Here is a 23,268-nt window from a genome sequence, read left to right on the forward strand (position 1 = left end):
ACTGCATTGAGCTTTTTCTCATCTGGCTTCTGACTTATGTGAAAGACCATTAGGCCAAGTAGCTCATGCTGGTCATTAGCAGCTGCATTTTAACCTCAAGCTTGAATGTTTTGGGGAGGTAGGAGGAGAAAGAAAGAAAGAGCAGATGTTGATATGCCTGTTTTCAGGGTGTGTAGTGTATCACTGCCTGTCCTTAAGCCTACTGAAGGAGACAGGGTATGTGATGGAAGATCATGGGAAATGGAGCAGCTCTAAGAAACCCCTGCTGTTGTTCCTGCTAGAGCAGATATAATGCCTGAATTTGGCTGTTGGCCTCCCAGCAGGTACATGGCCTTGGGTCCTGCCACTCCCCCTTCTGGAGTCCCCTCCCCTCATCAACGCCCCTTGCAAATCCTACCTCCTGTCTTCCTACCCTGGAAAGAACTTCAAGAGAACAGTTCACAGACCTTATTAAATTGGAATAGTTGATATGAATTGTAGGAGGAGGCCACTGGGGACCAGTAATTGAATAAAGATGTAAACCAGTGTTAATAAGAATTGGACCAACCAAGAATTGCAGGGTCCCAAGTGAGCACTTTTCTATTTTCACTTTTCCTCAAGCTCCTGATGAATAACCTTCTGCCCTTAGGATGCCTGAGATTTGCTCTTTTGATAGCCTCTGATGTGCTTGTTTTCTCAATGCATTGAAATTTGGTCACAGGGCAGGAGCTAGCAGAGCTCTGAAGCTTCCTCAAGAACTTGGGTCTGTGATGTATGTTTAATGTTTTCTCTCTGTTACAGAGATAAATGTCATCAGTAATTCTGATTGGCAGGCTGGTGTTTAAGGCTTTGGGAATTATCTGAGTCCCAGGGTAGCAGAAATTGTTCTCCATCCAAATATTTACAAAACATAATTAAAGAGATTGATGATGTAGGGTTCTAGAAACAATATGGTAGTGTTACGTTTTCCAGAAGTTTTCCCTTCCTCCATTTCTACTAGTTCCATCATTTCTTTTTTCCCCGTCTCTGTTTTTTTCAATTCATGATTTTTGCTTTCAGCCTGCCAAACCTTTGCAAGCTTCTGATACCTCAGACTCTGCATTGAATTTCTCCCTTGGCCCGTCTTGTTACTGCCCCTCTGTTAATTTCATCTCCTCAATATCCAAAGGCCCCCTCAGGCTTCGTAGATTAAATCTTCCATTCTTGTCATTGTCCTCCTCACTTTGCTTAATTAGATAATGTTGGAGACAGCTTTGAAGATGCGAGGTGCTGTCCCAGTGCTAAGTGGGATGGTTATAATTATTATCTTGAAGCCTCACCGTAATCTGCTTCTTCTCTCTTGTTCTTTTCTCCCTTAGTCATCTGGGTATGAATAATGAACACAGTCTTTCCTTAAATGGAAAAATGGAAATAGAGCTGAGTTCTTTTTTTCCCCCAGGATGCCTGCTAACAGAAATTGAGGCATAGCCGTGTGCTTTTGGCCTGGGAAAAGGGACAGGGAAGGTTAAGACACTGCAGTGTGTATTTTGAACAGTCATAGGCTTAGAGGTTTTTTAAATGACTTCTGTTTTTACTACCAAACCAACAAAAAAATTGCTGTAGAGAATGTGGATAATTCAGAAAAGCACACAGATGAAAAGACATATGACGTGTGTTTTCACTTCCCAGATTTTGTGTATATGTGCATATGTGTGTGTGTGTGTGTGTATATATATATATATATATATAATGTCCATATTAATCTATTTTCACACATAAAATAGGGACAACTTGAACATAATGTTTTCTAACTTACCTCTTAAATTTACTGCACTGTGAACATTTAAATTACATTTTCTTCACATCATCATGACCACAGGACCCCCTCTTATACAAGTACCACAAGTTATTTAACCCAGTCCCCATAGGTGAACAATTAGTTGGTTCCCAAACAAGAGTTAGTCTAACAATTAATTGGACTGAAATAAACAATGCTGCAATCAGTATCCTTTATGCGTAGTGAATATAGGCTTTTTAAAATAATTATTTCTTCAGTGACAATCCCTGAAATTAGATTTGCTATTCAAAGGCTATGAAAGTTTAGTTAGCATTGGGCATTGAGTAAGACACCCACAAGGTGGTAACTCATGCTACTCATCTTGGTTTGGATAAGAAAAGGAAAACCCTGTGTTGGAGGGTCTCTTTCCTGGTCTTTCCTCAGCTTGGACGACTAACACCGGATTGGTCTTCTTTCTGGATGGACATGCTTTGGGAGTATCCATTGGATTTTTAGGATAGCTCTAAAAAATGGTCCAGGGCTCCTTGTGACTCATCCCTGAAGTCATGTGTCCCCAGGATATCAGTTGTATCAAAAGCAAATTCATGTTTAAAGAATGGCCCACTGGAAAAATTTACTCAGATTTTGTGCCAAATTAGAAGAGAAATTCTAATGAAGGAAGAAGGAATATTAGTGCTTGTTGACTACCTATGCAGTGCTGACATTGTCTTCTCCTAACGATCTTAAAAGATAGTGAAGTTGCACCCTTTTATGTTTTCCTTTTTCTTTCTTTATCTTTTTTTTTTTTTGAGGACTATACCTGTGGCATAAGAAAGTTTCCAGGCTAGGGGTCGAATCAGAGCTGCAGCAGCTAGCCTATGCTACAGCCACAGCAACGCCAGATCTGCAACCTACACTGCAGCTTGCAGCAATGCTAGATCCTTAACCCACTGACCAAGGCCAGGGATTGAACCTGCATCCTCATGGATACTAGTTGGGTTCTTAACCCACTGACCAAGGCCAGGGATTGAACCTGCATCCTCATGGATACTAGTTGGGTTCTTAACCCACAGAGCCACAATGGGAACTCCTTGCCTTTATTTTATAGTTGAGCTAGAGTCAAATCCATCTCTAACTGATGCCAAAGTCTATGGTCTTTCCTCCCCTCTATAACTCAGTTTTATAGTTTTTACCACTCAGAGCAAGTTTCAAGAGCCATGAAGAATCTGCCTCTGACTTAGCTGTTTTCATCTTCTGTCAATTTTTTCCTTTCTCTTTAAATATCAATTTGGTACATATTTGGCTTTCCGAGTATTAGAAAGCAACATTTCTCTTGTTTTACATGTGGGTCATGTTTTCATTAGAATCTCTGATGTATTAAAGTATTCTTTTTTTTTTCTCCTTACCTAAAAATGTAATATATATTCATGAAGGCTTTGAATACTGTTATATATGGGATGTCATTTAACCTGCTTTGCAAAGTCTGTTTATAAAAGCAACATCTGCTTGTTGGGGGGAATGTTAACATCTTAACTCAAAGGGAACATAAACTGTGGGCTTTAGAGTGATCTTTCTACACATGTATTGACTGAATGTTTAAGGAGATTCTTAAACAGGTGTTGTACAAACCAAACAGTGGACTAGACAAGCTTATATCCATAAATTAAGGACTGTAGCAAAGACGAGGATAATATAGTATGGGTGTTATCAACCCAGGTAGACAGCTTTAGAAGCAATCTAAACCTCTAAGTCTCAGTTTCCTTTTCTGCAGAATGGGAGATAGTAAGGTTTACGTGGACAATCACTCTGCTGGTTAAATTAGTTCATGTGCTTTCAAGTGCTTAGCACAGCACTTGGTACCCAAGTTCGATGTTGGTGGATGATGGTGGAAGAAAAGATACTTTAAGAAGCAGACAAAAGGAGTTCCCGTCGTGGCGCAGTGGTTAACGAATCCGACTAGGAACCATGAGGTTGCGGGTTCGGTCCCTGGCCTTGCTCACTGGGTTAAGGATCCGGCGTTGCCGTGAGCTGTGGTGTAGGTTGCAGATGCGGCTCGGATCCCGCGTTGCTGTGGCTCTGGTGTAGGCCGGTGGCTACAGCTCCGATTAGACCCCTAGCCTGGGAACCTCCATATGCCGCAGGAGTGGCCCAAAGAAATAGCAAAAAGACAAAAAAAAAAAAAAAAAAAAAGAGAAGCAGACAAAACCATAGAGTGGATTTTTATTGGGAAAGCATAAAAAGTATACAAGGATGGACTTTCCTAATGTAGACATCAAGGATCTAGCATCCGGCATAAGTCACAACTGCTGCTCAGATCTGATTCCTGGTCTGGAAACTCCATATGCTGTAGCGTGGCGAAAAAGGGGGAAAAAAGTGCTATGAAGAACCCGAATTACTCTATAATTTGTTTAGTTACACTATAAATTCTTTTGGAACCATGTTCCCTTCACCCCAATTTGAGAATCTAAGGCAGCTTTGCATTCTCCTAGAAGCATGCCACATTTTGCAACATCAGAGCAACACTCTATACCAGGATAAAACTGCCCCCAAACATGGAGGTCATAGAATACATTTTCATTTTTCTGAACAAGATCGAAAGGGAGAGGGCTCTAATGGGGAAGACCCAACCCCACAGGCAGAGATCCCAACCACAGCTGTGTGCTGGATACGTTCTGTGCCCTTGAGTACTTAGAGTGTGGAAAAGAAGACAAACAGGAAAATGAAAAAGTGCAGGGCAGAGGGGAAAAGGCAACTGTATATGCAGACACTGAAAGGAATGATTTCATGTTGCAGGTTGGGGAGGAAGGAAAGGAGGGCTGCAAATGTTATGAAAACAATGGGAGCTTGGGCTTAACGGATGCAAACTATTGCTCTTGGAATGGATTTACAATGAGATCCTGCTGTGTGGCACTGAGAGCTATGTTAGATACTTACTTTGCAGCACGACAATGGGAGGAAAAATTATGTATGCATGTATGTGTAACTGGTTACCCATGCTGTACAGTGGGAAAAAAAATTTTAATTATCTCCATAGAAAAATGCAGCAGTGGCCCAGGATCTTTCAGAATCTTGGGAATTTCTATGGACCATGTGGCATATATTACACCAAAATCAAAGTCCCAGGTCACAGGTAACTCAGAAAGTCACCCATGTCCTCTCCCATTAAGTTCATCCTCCTTCTCTTTATGAGAGAGAGGGAGTAGATGATATAGGTGAGTGGAACCTGTCAGGAGACATGCCTTCATCTCTGCTTCATAAGTTCTATCTCATCTATGTTATTCTGTAATGCCTAGAATACCTAAGCCTTCAAATGCCTGAATTCTTTTTTTTTTTTATTTGTCTGTACCCATGGCATGCGGAAGTTCCCAGGTTAGGGAACATAGCAGTGACAATGCTAGATCCTTAACCTGCTGAGCCACCAGGGAAATCCAGAAATTCCTGAATTCTTTTTTTTTGTTTTTTTGTTTGGTTTTTTTTTTGGGGGGGGGTTGCTTTTTAAGGCCACACCCACAGCATATAGAAGTTCCCCAAGCTGGAGGTCAAATCAGAACTACCGCCTATGCCACAGCCACAATAATGCAGGATCCCAGCTGTGTCTGCAACCAATACCACAGCTCATGGCAATGTCAGATCCTGACCCAATGACTGAGGCCAGAGATCAAACCTGCATTCTCATGGATACCAGTCAGATTTATTTCCACTGAGCCATGACAGGAACTCCCTGAAATTCCTGAATTCTTGATATCCAAAGGAAGGTACAGACAAACCATTTCACTATGCATATACAGCCTTGTTTGTGGAGGACTCTAACTGGGTCCCACGCCTAAAGGCCTGCTTGCTCAACAGAGGGCTCTAACATGGACAAACCAGAAAGGGGCACTACTAAGGAAATGGTCTGGTCATTCAGTGATATTTGGGTGAGGTGAAGCAAAATTAGAGCCCTTCTCCACTTTCAAGTGCATTGCTAATTCCATTTACATTAGCCCCTCGATGCTTAGTATTTTCCTTTAGACACATATCATAGCCCTATTCCAGCCTTGGACAAGTGAGCTAACCTCTTTGAAAACTGAGTTGACATGTACTGAATGCCAGCTGCATATGCGATACTGTCCCAGGTGTTTGATGGATGTGGCCTCAGCCCACTCTCAAAACAACTCTACAAAGAAGGAATTATTAGTAGTAGTATTAGATATTGCTCAAGATCACACAGCAATGAGTGGACAGAGCTGGAAATGGAACTCAAGATCTTCAGCCCCAAGGATAGAACCCTCACTGGTGCTTCCAGAACCACAGATAAATTTCAGCATTTGCAAAAAAGAGACAAGACTGATCATTCTTCAGGGCAGTGGTAAGGTGAAATTTACCACTTACTGAAGTGGTAAGCTTCAGCTATCAGTGAATAGTAGGGTCCATGCCCACAAAGGGAATTCTTTTGGAAGAATCTACAGGCATAGAAATCTGGTTGGCCACAGAAAATTCACTGTCACACATCCCTGACCATAGCAAGCCAGCCCACTTCCTACACCAACAGTGCCTTTTATCTGTTCTCTATTTTTCATCTGGCCACATTGTTCCTTTCTACATTATTCTTAAGTGACTGTTCAAATAGGTTAGAATGATGGCATTTCATTTCTCAGTGGTCTTCATTCCTGGCTGCTGTGATCCTTCTTGGTGAACAAATAACTTGGCTTTTCTACAGTTCTCTGGGTTGATATGTTTCGTTTGCAGTTGCAGTATGGTCTTTCAAAGATGAATGATCAGAAACCATCACTGGAAAATCAAAAATGCACTCGGAGGCAGAGAGCCAACATAGTTTTTCTTGTTCCTTTAATTATTGTGTAGATACGCTTAGGTTTGGAGTGTTGTTATTCTTGTGGAGGAGAATTGAAGGCACATAGCTAACTCTTCAGTAAACATTTTTGAGCCCTAGTTTTGGATACAATGCAAGGCTAACACTGGGCAAAGATAAAGGGACTCCCAGAGAAATCAGAATGGAGCTCGTCTTCAGAATGGGCCAGGTAGGGGTTGTGGAAGATTATAGGCTGAGAGAGATAAGACAAAGAGAACTACTGTCCATTAGAAATGTGAAGGAATAGGCTGGGATGATTTACCCAAGAGAAAGACTACTTCCATCTGGAATGATCACTGAAAGCTTCCTAAAGGTGGTGGCGATGGAACTGGACTTAGAAGGACATAGATCATCTAGACTAGGATATGGCAGATCAGGGAGGGTGAAGGACAGTCCAGCTATGCAGAATGTATCTGGAGAGAAGCATATGATAAAGGGAATTTATGAAGCAGATTAATTTTTATAAAGAAACATGACATCATTTGATGAGATAATGAATAGGGACTGAACCAAATTCACATCTCTAACATCATTAACTACCCTTCTCCCTGGCTTGCAATGCCTCCAATTCATTACTGCCCCAGGGCCTTTTCACTTGCCATTCCCTCTGATCTGAACACTTTTCCCAGACCTTTGCAGTCCCTTACTCTGACAAAATCCTTGTTTGTTTTATAACAAAACATATTAAACATGTCTTGTTTAATACCCTCTGCCTGGCACAGGAAATCTCACATCCATTGTGTTCCTATTTTGTGCCCACCCGTGTGTCAATATCACTTCAAAGTACTAGTTTTTATGTGATTCTAGAAAATTGAAATTTTTTATTTCTTCCTCTGAAAATGAATTTGAAAATACTTACTTCCCTTCAAGCAATGGTTCTCAGCCTGGAGAACTTTAGAATCACCCCTGGACCTTTTGAACACCCTCCCTCCCCTCAGGTGCCCAGGCCTGGCACCAGACTAGTTAAGCCTTAATCTCTATAGCTGAGGCCCAGGCTGTGCCAATATCTTTACAAAACTCCCCTGTGGTTCCGGGGGACCACCATCCCCCCCTCCCCTGAGAACCGCTGCTCTAGGTGGAGAAATCAGGGGTGGTGGCCCTCTGTGATAAGATTTCCCTTCCTTGCTTGCTCTGGTTGGGGGGAGGGAGGGTGAGTAGCTGGATCCAAAGCAAAGAGACACAGTCAGGAAGGCAGGAAGCATGATATGTTCCTGTTATTCCAGGACGAGTAAAGGCGTGTCTGCTGTGTGTCAACAAGGCACTGTCCAAAAGGGGTTCAGGGCATCAGGAACCAGAGAGAAGGGTTGGCAATGAACATTTGGGTCCCCTGAAATGCTCCCTTCTCTTGGAGATAAGACTGCTGCCTGCAGGGTTTGGTCATGAACCAAGGAGGATATTCTGGTTAGAAGGCCAAAGGGGATTTCCTTCAGATCGTCGCTGAACCAAAAGTGTTATTTCCCAGAGTGCAGTAGCATGTTCTACAATCACCGTCCCTTTTAGACTGTGATACAGAGTCATTGCCTTAGTCCACAAGGCTTGCCATGCTCTCGTTCTCCCTTCTGTTCCCACTTCCTGGTGCTTTTCCCCTTCCTGGGGACACTCCAGCCACACTCCCCTCCTTACAGGCCTTGAGGAGCGATTCCCCTCTCTGGACCATGGCCCGTTCTTACCTGGGCCCTTTAAGACACATTAAGCTCTCTCCACATGGTTGCACAATTTGCTCTTCTTAATCTCTGCTCAAATATCACCTCTTCAGACAAGTATACCTCTTCAGAGAGGCCCTCCCTGATCTCTTTATCTAAATAGCACCCTACTTCCTCTCAGTCTCTTGGCCCTGCTTCATGTGATTTATAGCTTTTATTATAGTCTATATTGTTTGGCAGTTCATTTTCCATTTTCTCTAATGGAGTGTAAGCCCAAAGAGCTGGAATCATGTCTTTCTTATTCATTGCCATATCCCAGCTCCTACCACAGAGCCTGGTACCCAGTAGATGCTCAATAAATATTTGTTAAATGGATGAATTTAACAAGGTTTTAGTTTCATTGTATTCATTGGCATATTTATCTTCTCTAAGGGCAGGTGATACTAAACTTTGCATTCAAGGTAAATGCTCTGCTTTTTAAATGAGATAGTGTCAGGAAAGGGGGACTCCATTTAAAGCAAGTAAATGGAAGCATAAGTAGTCCACAGATGTGATATAACTCACAAGAGTGATGAGAATGACTGATGTTTGGGAAACACTGGTCTAGAAACAGATCAGAAAGCCAAGAACAAACCAGGAAGTAAGGGGACTATCATCTAGTCACCCAAGTCAGTTTGCTGAATGGTACAATTCACCTGAGATTTACTGAGCATTGGCTGTGAGCTTAGTGTGGCGGGGTAGGTGTGATGTGGAATCCAGTCCATTTTCAGAGGTAAACCTCCGAGACTGCCTTGGGCACCATGGTAGTAGAAATCTAAACATTATCCATGCTATAAGCAAGGCCCAAAGAGGCCACAGAAGGGTGGCATTTGTTTCTCTGGAGGTAATCAGGAAATCTTTCTCTGAAGAGAAGGGAGTTTTGAACGGGGCCTTGAAGAATGGGTAAACTTTCAACAGGTAGAAATGGGGGCCAAGGCATTCTGGACAGAAGAAACAGCTGGAGCAAAGCCAGACAGAATAGCAGCAAATATGGGGAAGTGAGCCCCCAGGGTACAGTGAAAACAATATTTATGGACATCAGTGGAAAACTATGCAACACTTCCAATCTGCCTGCTTTAATCTCTGTGTAACTTACTCCTCATACAAAAGGCACTTCATATGACTGTGTCCATGTCCTCATGGACAGGGGCTTTAGAAAGGCATCTTTACTTCCAAATAACCAACCTCAAATCCACTATTTTTTTAAATTGAAGTATAGTTGATTTACAGTGCGTTAATTTCTGCTGTACAGCAGTGATTCAGTTATACATACATATATACATTCTTTTTTCATATTCTCTTTCATTATGGTTGTCCCCAGGATCTGCTCTTTATTTCTGCAAAGCAGGTACCTGGAAAATACCATTCTATCATTTCCATTATAAGCAAGCAGGCAGCAATGAACCATTGCCATAGCTGTGTATTAAAACGATACCCATCCTTGATTTAAAAAAAAAAAAACCCTCTGGAGAATCCCTCTGACAAGGGGACATTACTTGTCAGAACCCTGTTAAGCTCCATGGACTAGGAGCAGCTCTCCTTCAGCACCAGGAATCCAAATATATCTACACTTGGAACTATCAAGAGTCCACCCCAAGCAAAAAAGCTCTTAGTGAAGTCCTTTATCTCAATGGGGAAAAGAATCCTTGAAAAGAGGTTTCCCTTGATAGCCATAAGTGCATAAGCCTCCCTGCTCCCTCTCCCCAGCAGCCCCCTGATGAGTAATTAATGTCCTTTGCATGGCTTTATCCTGCTGCTTTGCAATATTCTGCCCCCCAACCCCATGTCAAGCTCATGACCTCAGTGATCATTTTTAAAAGTTAATATGATTTAATATGGCACCTTATCTTCCCAATGTGCTTGAGAGTTAACATCCTACTGAATTTCATCAAAGGTTTTTGTTTTGAGTTACAGTATGGAACAGAAAAGTCTAGGGAGGACGTTCTGATATTAAATAATGCATGAAGAAAGGAGCCATTCTTCCCAGTATTTCAGGAGCTCATGCTGGTTTCTAGCTTTTCCCACATGCTAATTCATCATTTTGATAAATCTTCCACTTTGGAGAATAACTACAGGAGAGAAATCTCTCTTTTTCTCTGCCTGTGTGGTGGTGGTGGTGGTGGTGGGTGTGTGTGTGTGTGTGTGTGTGTGTCTGTCTGTCTGTCTGTCTGTCTGTCTGTCTCTGTCTTCCTGAATTAAGAAACAGCCCATGAAGTGAATCTCTCTCTTGATCTCCTTTTATCATTAACATCTCATTTTCTACCAAAGCGTGCTTCGCGGAATGTTAACGGCTGTTACACAACCTTAATTTGGAGTCAAATAAACTTTAGGGAAAACTGAGTTAAACAGAGTTAAGCAGATATATTTACTGAGGTCATGGAATGAAGCCTTTAATAGGTGGCTCCACACGATTAATATTCAAGAGGGCTGTGTCATTTGCAGCATTTCCCAAATTGAGTGTTTCCATGGAATCTTTCCTTGATGAAGTGTCTAGAGAGACATGAGTTCATCAGCTAAGTGTTAAACCAGCAAAAAGAGGCCTGTGTTGGCAACAGATGCTCAGATGGCCCCTGTAATAGCTTGGATAGCTTGTTGCCTGAAAATCCACAGGGTAGGCCAAGTCAGGCAAGTTGTGCAGAACTGGCAAGAGGGGTGGACATACTCCCTCTGCATTTCCAGTCCAACTTCGCTCCAACTTTCTCATATGTAATGGGATGGCAATACCTACATTGCAGAATTGTTACCAGAATTGTCAAGATGACTAATTTGGAATAATGTTAAGTAAAAACTCTCAGCTCAGTAGCAGATGAGAAGCATACATTCAGTAATAGTCTCTGGTTTGTCAAGGTCCTTTGGTGCTGCCCCTCAAGTTTTACTATCTATGCAATCTCACAGAAACTTGTTACAATGCAGATTCTGATTCAGGTCTGAGATGGAGGCTGAGATTCTCTGAATTTATTCTCCTAGTGTGAGGACTGTACTTTGAGAAGCAAGCATCTCCAAGATAGCAAAGGAACAGAACATAGTCCCAACTTTTAAAGAGCTATCATATATGGAGAAAAACTAGACATGCAGGCAGCTAGCAATGTGCTGGTACAAACGATCCACTGTGGAGGACAATGTTAGAGCTCAATCAGGGTTTATGGGGGAGTTCTCACCTTGAAATGACTTTGAATGATGAATAGACTTCAAGTGGGCCCAGGATCCTGGGTTCTGGCTGTGCCGGGGAGGCAGCACACTCCCAGAGCTGAAGAAGCACATAGGAGACTCAGAAGATGCTCATGAACCATAGCGCGAAAGACTTGGTGAAGAGGAGGAGGTCAGTATAAAGTGGATCATGAACCTGGACCTGAGTCACAGGTATCAATAAAACACAATCTGGGAGAGGTTTAAGCAAACATACGTTTCCCAGGGATGCCATAACTAAGTACCATAAACTACATGGCTTAAAACAACAGAAGTTTATCATCTCACAGTTCTGGAGTCTAGAAGTCTGAGATCAAAGTGTCAGCAGGGCCCAACTCCCTCTGCAACCTACAGGGAAATCCCTCCTGCCCTCTTCCTGGTTCCTGGAGGATTGCAAGCAATGCTGGAGGATTGCAAGCAATGCTCGGCATTCCAGTCTCTGCCTTGGTCATCATGTGGCATTCTCCCTGTGTTTTTATCTTCGTGTTGTCATCTTCCTCTAAGGGCCCCAGTCATATTGGATTGGGGCCCATTCTACTCCAGCATGACCTCATTTTAATTAATCACATCTGCAGTGACCCTGTTTCCAAATACGGTCATAGTCAGAGGTATTGGGTGTTAAGAATTCAGCATCTGAGAGTTCCCGTCGTGGCTCAGTGGTTAACGAATCCGACTAGGAACCATGAGGTTGCGGGTTCAATCCCTGGCCTTGCTCACTGGGTTAAGGATCCGGCATTGCCCTGAGCTGTGGTGTAGGTTGCAAATGTGGCTCGGATCCCATGTTGCTGTGGCTCTGGCGTAGGCCGGTGGCTACAGCTCCGATTTGACTCCTAGCCTGGGAACCTCCATATGCCACAGGAGCGGCTCAAGAAAAGGCAAAAAGACCAAAAAAAAAAAAAAAAAAAAAAAAAGAATTCAGCATCTAGAGTTCTGCTGTGGCTTAGTGGGTTAAGAACCCCACTAGTATTCATGAGGATGCAGGTTTTATCCCTGGCTCTGCTCAGTGGGTTAAGGATCCAGCATTGCTGTGGCTGTGGTGTAGGCCAGCAGCTACAGCTCCAATTCAGCCTCTAGCCTGGGAACTTCCATATGCTGTGGATGCAGACCAAAAAAAAAAAAAAAAGAATTCAGCATCCCTTTTTTGGAGGACTCAATTCCACCCTTAACAGCAAATAGGTATGTATTCATTGGGTCCCAGCCATCTTCTAGGCCCCATCAGATAAACCTCAAAAGTAACTTTTTCCCACTGAGTACTGGGAACAAATGCAGGGCCATAGAGCTGCAGACCTCTGCCTTCTCTATCTTCACCCCTTCCCAAATATGAAAAGATTCCCTAGGACATCCCCAGGATCACTGAACTAATAAGCTGGAAACTCAGGACACTGATGCTGGGAAAACCAGGGCAGTATTAGAATTCTCACAGATGGACACCTTCTTTCTTCATTCCCCTACTCCTCCAGGAATGCTACACCATCCTCAAGGAGCTTCTGAAAGCGTGAGCTCCAGCTGCACCCTCTCTAATGTGTTCACACAACAGGGTTCAGTACAATAACAACATACAAAGTCCTTCTCCCTGGGCTTTCTAAGAAGCGGTGGCCTTCCATTTTTTTTTCCTCTTTGTTCTTGTCCAGTGGAAGACTAAGGTAAACAGCACCCACAATATGAATGCTGTAGGTGAGTGAAAGGGAGCTCTTGGCTACTTATTTTGTCAAATTAAACTGGACCTGAAAAAAGTGAGAACTTAAAAAAATAGGTGACTTTCTTTCTTTCAATTATACGCTTTGACTAGCTAGATGAATTCATTGTCACCCAGGTACACAACATTTTGTATTCCCAATAACACTGATTCCTAATGCCTTTGAGGTTACCAGTATTAAAGGAAAACCCCTGCCAGGGTGGCCATGAGCAGTAATAACTTTTTCAAGCCTGTTCTGTCAGGCTGATTGTCCATCCCAGATTTATTCAGAGCATCCTTTCTCTGTTAAAATGAGGAAGAACGTTGGCTGCATTATGTGAACAGAAGAAAGGAAGATGTGGAAGTAAAAGGATGTGAATGGATTATCTGTTTTCAAGGCAGCTGAACACAAGGTGCAGGCTTGGTGAAGCCGCTGTCCTCATTTGAAGGAAATAAGCCCGGGTGGCTACTTGGAGGTAGGAGTTAATTCTAAGCCATATTTAAAGACTGCTAAAAAAAAAAAAAAACACGTTGGCCTCAATCCAGGCCACAGTCAATTGTCCCTTGGTTCCACTGACTGAAAAGATACAAATACCAGGCCCCAGACCTATTAGGCACTCACCAGCAAGATTTGCCATCCTTGTGTTCTCAGTCCTGGCCTAAGCAATTCAGCACATTGCCCAAGAAGGCATAAACCTTGGAAACTGTAATACGCCATGCTAAGAAAAAAATAAACGATCCTCTGCAGGCCAGGCTTAATTTTGCAAACTCCATTTCCTGGAGATAATTGGCCACTGGGCACTTACAGGAGGATTAGTGGGCTTGAAGTCTCATCTCCTCCCCTGAAATCTTCCCCAGTCCTTCCAGCCTGAATTAATCTCCCCTCCCTTTGTGCTCCTGTAGCACTTGATCTGTACCTCAATTGTAGCTCTTATCACAGTCTCGGTTGGCATCACTGCTATTTCTGTGTGTCTTATCTCCCCTACTAGGGTATAGGCTCTCTAAGGGACAAGACTCTGTGCTCGTCATTTTTGTATTTCTAGCATCTAAGACAGGGCAGGTATGTCCTCATTAGATATTTATTGAAGAACTGGAGGATGGAAAGGAAAGAAGGATTTTCTGGCATTTTCCATCATTATCAAACATCACTTTCTTCTGTCACACATGGTCTCAATCAAATCCCTTGAAGGAGAGTTCCAGAATGCTTAAGAGATTCTGAAACATAAAAGGAATAGGAGAATTTCAAGGGAATTTACAGATGGGCCTTTTGGGAGATTAAATGAGTTGAGAAACAAATACACATGGAAAACTCCCTGTAGGTAGCCCTGCTTCTTTTGGAAGGTCCATGAATGGGCAAGGATGGAAGCAGACTTTGTGACACTAAGAGTTTTTGAGGTTGCAAGTAACAGAAATTGCCTTCAAGCAACAAGTGAAGTAATTTATTGGAAGGTTTTTAGGGACGTTCACATAATGAAAGGGAATGCTAAGCAGCTGGGCTCCAAAAAATATAGGAAGCGAGGCAGTTCAAGCACATATACCATTGAATCTAAGGAATGGCTTCAATTCACAGTTGGATTCATACACTGCTATAGGAAGGATTTGACTCCGCCCCTCATCCCAGTCAATACCCCTCAAGCTCCAAAATAAAGAAAAAAAATCTGATTGTCTAAGTTGGGCCATACACCTACCCCTTTTGTCTCAGGAATGTTCCTTTTGTAGAAGAGATGCAGTCCCCCAAAAGATGTGATTCCCCAAAGGAAATCAGGGTGCCGTTAATAAGAGAAGGGAGAGTGAGTGCTTGGCAACCAAAGCACAGCTAACATCCGCTATAGCCTTACCTTGGAAACCTACAGATTAGAAAATGACTTCAAGGAATGAAACTCCCTTATGGCTAATGAGGAAAATGAGACACTAGAAAACTTTTATTTATTAAGTAGATTAGACTTGAAATTCAAGCACAGTACATTTGAAAGAGTGCTGTCAAGTAGTTTTTCCATCATTCATATCACACTCATATTTTAGGAGGGTTTTTTTTTAACCTGTTAAATTGCTTAGAAAACCATTGGGGTTTTTTGTTGTTTTGTTTTGTTTTTAGGGCTCCAGTTCAGCATATGGAAGTTCCCAGGCTAGGGGCTGAATCGGAGCTGCAGCTGCCAGCCTGGCCACAGCCACAGCAACACAAGACCCAAGGCACATCTGCAACCTACATCACAGCTTGTGGCAGCACTAGATCCTCAACCCACTGAGCGAGGCCAGGGATCAAACCCACACCCTCATGGATATTAGTCAGGTTTGTTTCTGCTGAGTCGCAACAGGAACTCCAGAAAAGCATCTTTTATGTAGAAAGATGAAAGGACCAACCTTAGAAGAAGTCATCAAATGATGACTAAATCAGAAATTGAAATTGCTGAGTTACTAAGGTAACTGTCAGCACTTTTCTTTCTCATGCAGGTATGGAATCAAGTTATAGCATGGAGAAAAAAAAACAAGCTGAGTTTGTTAATGAAATGGGACTCTAGGAATTGCGTTGTCCACTTCCAATTTCTTTAATGCATGAAAATTACATTTTGTCAACAGATACTCATAGTGCATCTCCTACTAATACTCTGATAGTAAAAGTAAAATAGCAAAAGTTATCAGTTGAAGCCTTTTAAATGCTTGTGTGTATCAGACATTCTACTAAGATCTTTACATGCCTTTCTCATTTAATATTTATAAGAACCCAACAATAGTAGGTACTCTCAGTATTAAGAAAATAGGAATCAGAGAAATTATGTAACTTTCTCAAGATTGCATAGCTAGTAAGTGACAGAAAGTAAAATAATAAAGTGAAATACAGAAAATACTGATGTGGAAAATGAATACACTGAGTATACATCGATACATACAATTACGAACATGGTTATTTAGAAATTATTTCTGAAGCACTTACAAAGGTCAGGTTTTCAATAGATGCATACTAAAGGCAAGAATTTATAATGTGATTCTAAAACTGTAACTTCCAGGAAATTTGTGGGTTAGGGAAAAAGATCCATCAGTATAAAAGAGCATTTGATATAGAACACAATGACCTGTTATTCCTTCTACTGGCTCTGAAAATGCTATGCAGTTGTTATATTATGACTAATTTGAGAGAAAAAAAAACTAAGTGATTAATTTTTCCACCCTTGAGTCTTTTTGCATTTGAATGGTTTATTAAAGTCAGTAGTGTAATGTAGTGTTCTGACATTTTTTTAAAAATCAGGGTAATCAGGAAAGTGATATTGGCATAAGGTTAGACACATATGTCTATAGACCAATGGCAGGGAACTCGCATTCAGAAATAAACTTTTGGAGTTCCCATTGTGGCTCAATGGGTTAATGATCCAAAGTTGTCTCCTTGAAGATGCGGGTTCAATCCCTGGCCTTACTCAGTGGGTTAAGAATCTGACATTGCCCCAAGCTGCAACATAGGTCACAGATGTGGCTCACATCCGGTGTTACTCTGGCTGTGGCATAGGTCTGCAGCTGCAGCTCCAATTCAGCCTCTAGCCTGGGAGTTCCCATGTGCTTGGGTGCGGCTGTAAAAAGAAAAAATAAAATAACCTTGTACATTTATGGCCAATTGATTTTCAACAAGGGTGCCAGACTTATTGATGGAGAAAGAATAGTCTTTCACAATAAAACTCTTTGATAAAAACATGGGAGTAAACCTGTATGACCTTCAATTAGGCAGTGGTTTTTTAGAAATGACACTAAAGCAAAAAAGAAATAGTAGGCCAATTGAGTTACATCAAATTAAGAACAAACAAACAAACAAATTTGTGCTTCAGAGAACACTGTCAAGAAAGTGAAAAGACATCCCTAGAATGGGAAAAAATCTTGCAGATCATATGTAGCAAAGGGGACTTGTATCTGCAATATGTAAAGAACTCTAATAATTTGACAATAAAAAAGACAACTCAGTTTTTAAATGGGCAAAGGATTTGAATACACTTTTATACAGAGAAGACATACAAATATCCAAAAAGCACATGAAAATATGCTCAACATCACTAATCATTGGGGAAATACAAATCAAACCCCAGTAAACTAGCTCAAATCAAAAATATAGATAATAGTTCTGTGAAAAATGTCCTGGGTAATTTGATAGGGATTGCATTGAATCTGTAGATTGCTTTGGGTAGTATGGCCATTTTTACAATATTGATTTTTCCAATCCAGGAGCATGGAATATCTTTCCATTTCTTTACATCTTCTTTGATTTCTTTGATTAAAGTTTTATAGTTCTCGGCATATACGTCCTTTACCTCTTTGGTCAGGTGTATTCCAAGGTATTTGATTTTGTGAGGTGCAATTTTAAAAGGTATCGTATTTTTGTATTCCTTTTCTAATATTTCATTGCTGGTATACAGAAATGCAACTGACTTCTGAATATCCTGCTACTTTGCTGAATTTATTAATCAGTTCAAGGAGATTTTGGGTTGAGTCCTTAGGGTTTTCTATGTATAGTATCATGTCATCTGCATACAGTGACAGATTTTTATCTCTTCTCTTCCTATATGGATGCCTTTTATTTCTTTTGTTTGTCTAATTGCTGTGGCCAGGACTTCCAAAACTATGTTGAAGAGCAGTGGTGAGAGTGGGCATCCCTGTCTTGCTCCAGATTTGAGTGAGAAGGCTTTCAGTTTTTCCCCATTGAGTATTATTTTTGCTGTGGGTTTCTCATAAATGGCTTTGATTATATTCAGGAATGTTCCCTCTATACCCACTTTGGTGAGGGTCTTGATCATGAATGGATGCTGGACTTCGTCAAATGCTTTTTCTGCGTCTATTGAGATGATCATATGATTTTTGACTTTTTTTTTTGTTAATGTGGTGTATGATGCTGATTGATTTGCATATGTTGAACCATCCTTGTGCACCTGGGATGAACCCTACCTGGTCATGGTGTATAATTTTTTTGATATGTTGTTGGATTCAGTTGGCTAAGATTTTGTTGGAACCACAAAAGACCCAAAATCGCCAAAGCAATCCTGAGAAACAAAAACCAAGCAGGAGGCATAACTCTCCCAGACGTCAAGAAATACTACAAAGCCACAGTCGTCAAAACAGTGTGGTACTGGTATCAAAACAGACAGACCAATGGAACAGAATAGAGAACCCAGAAATGAATCCTGACACCTATGGTCAATTAATCTTTGACAAGGGAGGCAAGAACATCAAATGGGAAAAAGAAAGTCTATTCAGCAAGCATTGCTGGGAAACCTGGACAGCTGCATGCAAAGCAATGAAACTAGAACACACCCTCACACCATGCACAAAAATAAACTCAAAATGGCTGAAAGACTTAAATAGAAGACAGGACACCATCAAACTCCTGGAACAGAACATAGGCAAAACATTCTGTGACATCAACATCATGAATATTTTCTCAGGTCAGTCTCCCAAAGCAATAGAAATTAGAGCAAAAATAAACCCATGGGACCTCATCAAACTGAAAAGCTTTTGCACAGCAAAGGAAACCAAAAAGAAAACAAAAAGACAACTTACAGAATGGGAGAAAATACTTTCAAATGATGCAACCGACAATGGCTTAATCTCTAGAATATATAAGCAACTTATACAACCCAATAGCAAAAAAGCCAATCAATCAATGGAAAAATGGGCAAAAAGACCTGAAGAGACATTTCTCCAAGGAAAATATACAGATGGCCAGAAAACACATGAAAAAATGCTCAACATCGCTGATTATAAGAGAAATGCAAATCAAAACTACCATGAGATGCCACCTCACACCAGTCAGAACGGCCATCATTAATAAGTCCACAAATAACAAATGCTGGAGGGGCTGTGGAGAAAAGGGAACCCTCCTGCACTATTGGTGGGAATGTCAACTGGTACAGCCACTATGGAGAACAGTTTGGAGATACCTTAGAAATCTATACATAGACCTTCCATATGACCCCACAATCCCACTCTTGGGCATATATCTGGACAAAGCTCTACTTAAAAGAGACACATGCACCCTCATGTTCATTGCAGCACTATTCACAATAGCCAGGACATGGAAACAACCCAAATGTCCATCGACAGACGATTGGATTTGGAAGAGGTGGTATATATACACAATGGAATACTACTCAGCCATAAAAAGGAATGACATAATTCCATTTGCAGCAACATGGATGGAACTAGAGAATCTCATACTGAGTGAAATGAGCCAGAAAGACAAAGACAAATACCATATGGTATCACTTATAACTGGAATCTACTATCCAGCACAAATGAACATCTCCTTAGAAAAGAAAATCATGGACTTGGAGAAGAGACTTGTGGCTGCCTGACGGGAGGGGGAGGGAGTGGGAGGGATCGGGAGCTTGGGCTCATCAGACACAACTTAGAATAGATTTGCAAGGAGATCCTACTGAGTAGCATTGAGAACTATGTCTAGATACTCATGTTGCAACAGAAGAAAGGGTGGGGAAAAAATGTAATTGTAATGTATACATGTAAGGATAACTTGATCCCCTTGCTGTACAGTGGAAAAATAAAAATATATGTATATAAATATGTAGATAATAATGGAGTTCCTGTCGTGGCTCAGTGATTACCGAATCCAACTAGGAACCATGAGGTTGCAGGATCGATCCCTGGCCTTGCTCAGTGGGTTAAGGATCTGGCGTTGCTGTGAGCTGTGGTGTAGGTCGCAGACGCAGCTCGGATCCTGCATTGCTGTGGCTCTGGCGTAGGCCAGTGGCTACAGCTCCAATTCGACCCCTAGCCTGGGAACCTCCATATGCTGCGGGAGCAGCCCTAGAAAAGGCAAAAAAAGACAAAAGTATATATATATATATATATATATATATATATATTTAGATAATAACAAGTATTGCCAAGGATAAGGGAAAATTTGATGTTGCCTATATTGCTGGTAAGATTGTAAATGCTACGGTCACCTTAGAAAATAATTTGGCAGTTTCTCCAAATGTGACATATATGAGTATGTTAATGTTTAATCATATGATCTAATAGTTCCACTCCTATCTGAAATAAAACCATATATCCAAACAAAAACTTATACAAGAATGTTCCCAGCAGAATTATTTTAACAGCCCCAAAGTGGAAACAACCCAAATGTCCATCCACAGATGAATGGCAAACAAATGTGGTATATCCACACAATGGAAGATTATTCAGCAATATAAAAGTAATGAAGTACTGACATATTCAAGGAGGAAACTTGAATGCATTATGCTACGTAGAAAAGCAAAATATTGTATGATACTATGTATATGAAGTATCTAGAATAGACAAAGTGATAGAAACAGTATAGTAGTAGTTTCCAGGGAATAAGGAATGGGAGAATGGAGTGTGACTACTAATGGATATGAAATTGCTTTTGGGGGGTGATAACAAATATTCTGAAATTAGGCAATGGCTAGCTTGCTTTATAAATATAATAAACTCTGTAAATATACTAAAACATACTATATTGTACACTTTAAAAGGTTGAATTTTATGGTATTATGATTAATTCTATTTCAAAAAAGCTGTTGCTTAACCATAAATACCATGGTCTGTCCTTATCCCTCTCAGATGGTAAGCTTATGAAATGACTTGTAATTCCCCAAACTTGCTGTTTTCATACATTGCTGTAACTATCCACACACTCTGCCCTTTGTCTATAAACATCTACCCTCTTTCCCATTACTAATCTAAACCCTCTTCCCTGCCTTGTACATTTCCTATTCCTCTTTCATGGGTTGGCTCAGATTTTATCTCTACTACAGAATCTCCCTAAATCCCTAGTTCAACCTTGAGCTGCATTTATTTGAGGGTTTCATTGAACCTTGTACACATTTTCATTCCAACCATGGATCATATCCCATGGTGATTATCCTTTTGTCTGTATGCCTCCCCACTAGTGTATAAGCTCCTTGAGGCATTTGTCTTTGTGTTTTGAGTTCTGGGACATAATGAGTGCTTAGAATATTTACTGAATGGATGCTTAAAGATAGAAAACTTGCTGTCTCCTAGTTGAAGGATTCTATGATATCAGGATATTTTCTGATCACAGAAAGTGTCTTGGATTTAGACTTTAAATAATTTTGTGTGATGAATTCAGATTACCCGTGGAAACCAAAGCTACGGTGAATAAATATTTGTGTTCTAAATGTGAGATGCTACCTCTGTCCAAAAGTGTCCCAGGGTAAGCTGAGCTCCCTGAGAGGAGCAAATAATTCTTCCCAACACATGGAATACTCTTATACAATGAACCAGCTATATTGCAGCATCCTAAAACATTCCACTGGAGTATTTAGCTTTGATTGTCAATATTTTTTTTATTTTTATTTTTGTCTTTTTATGTTCTTTTTAGGGCCACACCTGCAGCATATGGAGGTTCCCAGGTTAGGAGTCCATTCGGAGCTATAGCCACTGGCCTACTCCAGAGCCACAGAAACTCGGGATCTGAGCCACGTCTGCAACCTACACCACACCAAATCCTTAACCCACTGAGCGAGGCCAGGGATCACACCTGCATCCTCGTGGATGCTAGTAGGGTTCGTTAACTGCTGAGCCACGACAGGAACTCCTGATTGTCAATAAACTCAAGATATTTTAAGAGTTGAATTGTGGATCTATTGTGGTGGGAAATAGAGCCTCTAGTGAATAAATTTTATCAGGATTACTGTCCTTCCAAAACAGTATCTCGATGCTGCACTACTTAAGCACCTTGCTATTTGAAACATCTGAACAAAGTTATCACATAGGCAAGTAGATTAAGAATGTACAATGAATTTTGACCTGTAAGACTTTTGGACTCAAATCCCAATATATAAACAGCTGATGGCATCAGAGAGATAAGAAATCACCATCAGCGAATACAATAGACCCTCAAAAAATTGCCTCCATGGAGATTACATTATAGAAGTGGAGGAGATTTAAGGGGTCATAGTTTCAAGCAGAGAGAATTATTAGTGTAGAGGTGATAAGATGTTTGGTAGATTGAAGGGAAACAGAGTGACTGGAGCATAATGAACATTAGGCAGCAGGGTGATAATTAATATTATCCCCTGTGGCAGAGAGACTTACTGATCACAATTCTTCACTACCTAAACCAAACTCATTTTTAAAAAGCCGCCTTTTGTCACCATAGTCACATAGAAACAGAGTATATTTCCCTGCCTGTTGATGTTGAGCTTGGCAGATGACTTGCTTTCGTCAGTGGAAGTTGGGCAGAAGTAATGATAAGTCATTTTCCAGATGAGACCTTAACAGGCGTGGCGTAGTCGTGCTTGCCTTCCTGTGCTTCTACCATCATCAGGAAAATAACTCTTCCAGGTAGATGTGCCCCTTTCATCCTAAGCCCCAGGATGACATGGATATACAAAGCAAAGCTATTCCCGCCAACCCAGAGACACAAGGGCAAGAGTAGGTGCTGATTGTTTTAAGCCTCTGAGTTTGGAGATGGTTTATTATGCATCATTATTGTGGCAAGAGTTAACTGATACAGTCTTCACTACTAATCTGACACATTGTAGCATTAACATTCTATTTTTTGCTTTTTTGGACATTATTTATTGTTCGTATAATCTATGGTTGCCAAGACATATCTGCAAATGGCAGGTTGTTTGTAAGTCATAAATAAAACAGACATGAGCCTAGCTATTTTATTGGAAAGAATAAACCTCACCTGACCGGACTCCTAATTTATGCTAGCCATTTGTTTAGTGGAAGGAATACAAAGGCTTTTTCTCTTTTCTCCACTCTGTTTCCACCTCTACACCAGGACATCTGTACTTTCAGTTCCATAGTTTGAAGATTTTATATTACTTTAAAAAAAATCCACAACCCTGTGGCTTGTAGTGTATATTTTCTCATCTTTGTGTGTTAGTATTAGTCACTCAAAAGTGGGGCAATTCCTCAACAAAGTAAAATCAACCAGGCAAAGTGTGAAGTTATTTTCACAAATAAATCCAATTTATGGCACATTTTCACAAGTTGCAGTTCTGAGGTTAAATTTTCCAAAAGGGTTCAAGCTTTCATGCACATATAGTCCAAACTTGAACCTAACAGGACTACACATAGAAAATTAAGCTCATCAGCTGTGGTAAGAAATATCATAGGAATTCCTTGTCTTGAATCTCAATACTAAAAC

The 23,268-nt window shown here is 40.9% G+C and overlaps 1 protein-coding gene across 5 annotated transcripts in view; it reads left to right on the plus strand.

Annotated features, from left to right (window-relative positions):
- The window catches only part of SYNPR (synaptoporin), a 323,587-nt gene that overhangs the window by 231,450 nt on the left and 68,869 nt on the right, over window positions 1–23,268 (plus strand). The window lies entirely within an intron of this gene.

Source organism: Sus scrofa, chromosome 13, assembly GCF_000003025.6.
Source record: "Sus scrofa isolate TJ Tabasco breed Duroc chromosome 13, Sscrofa11.1, whole genome shotgun sequence".
Taxonomy (NCBI): domain Eukaryota; kingdom Metazoa; phylum Chordata; class Mammalia; order Artiodactyla; family Suidae; genus Sus; species Sus scrofa.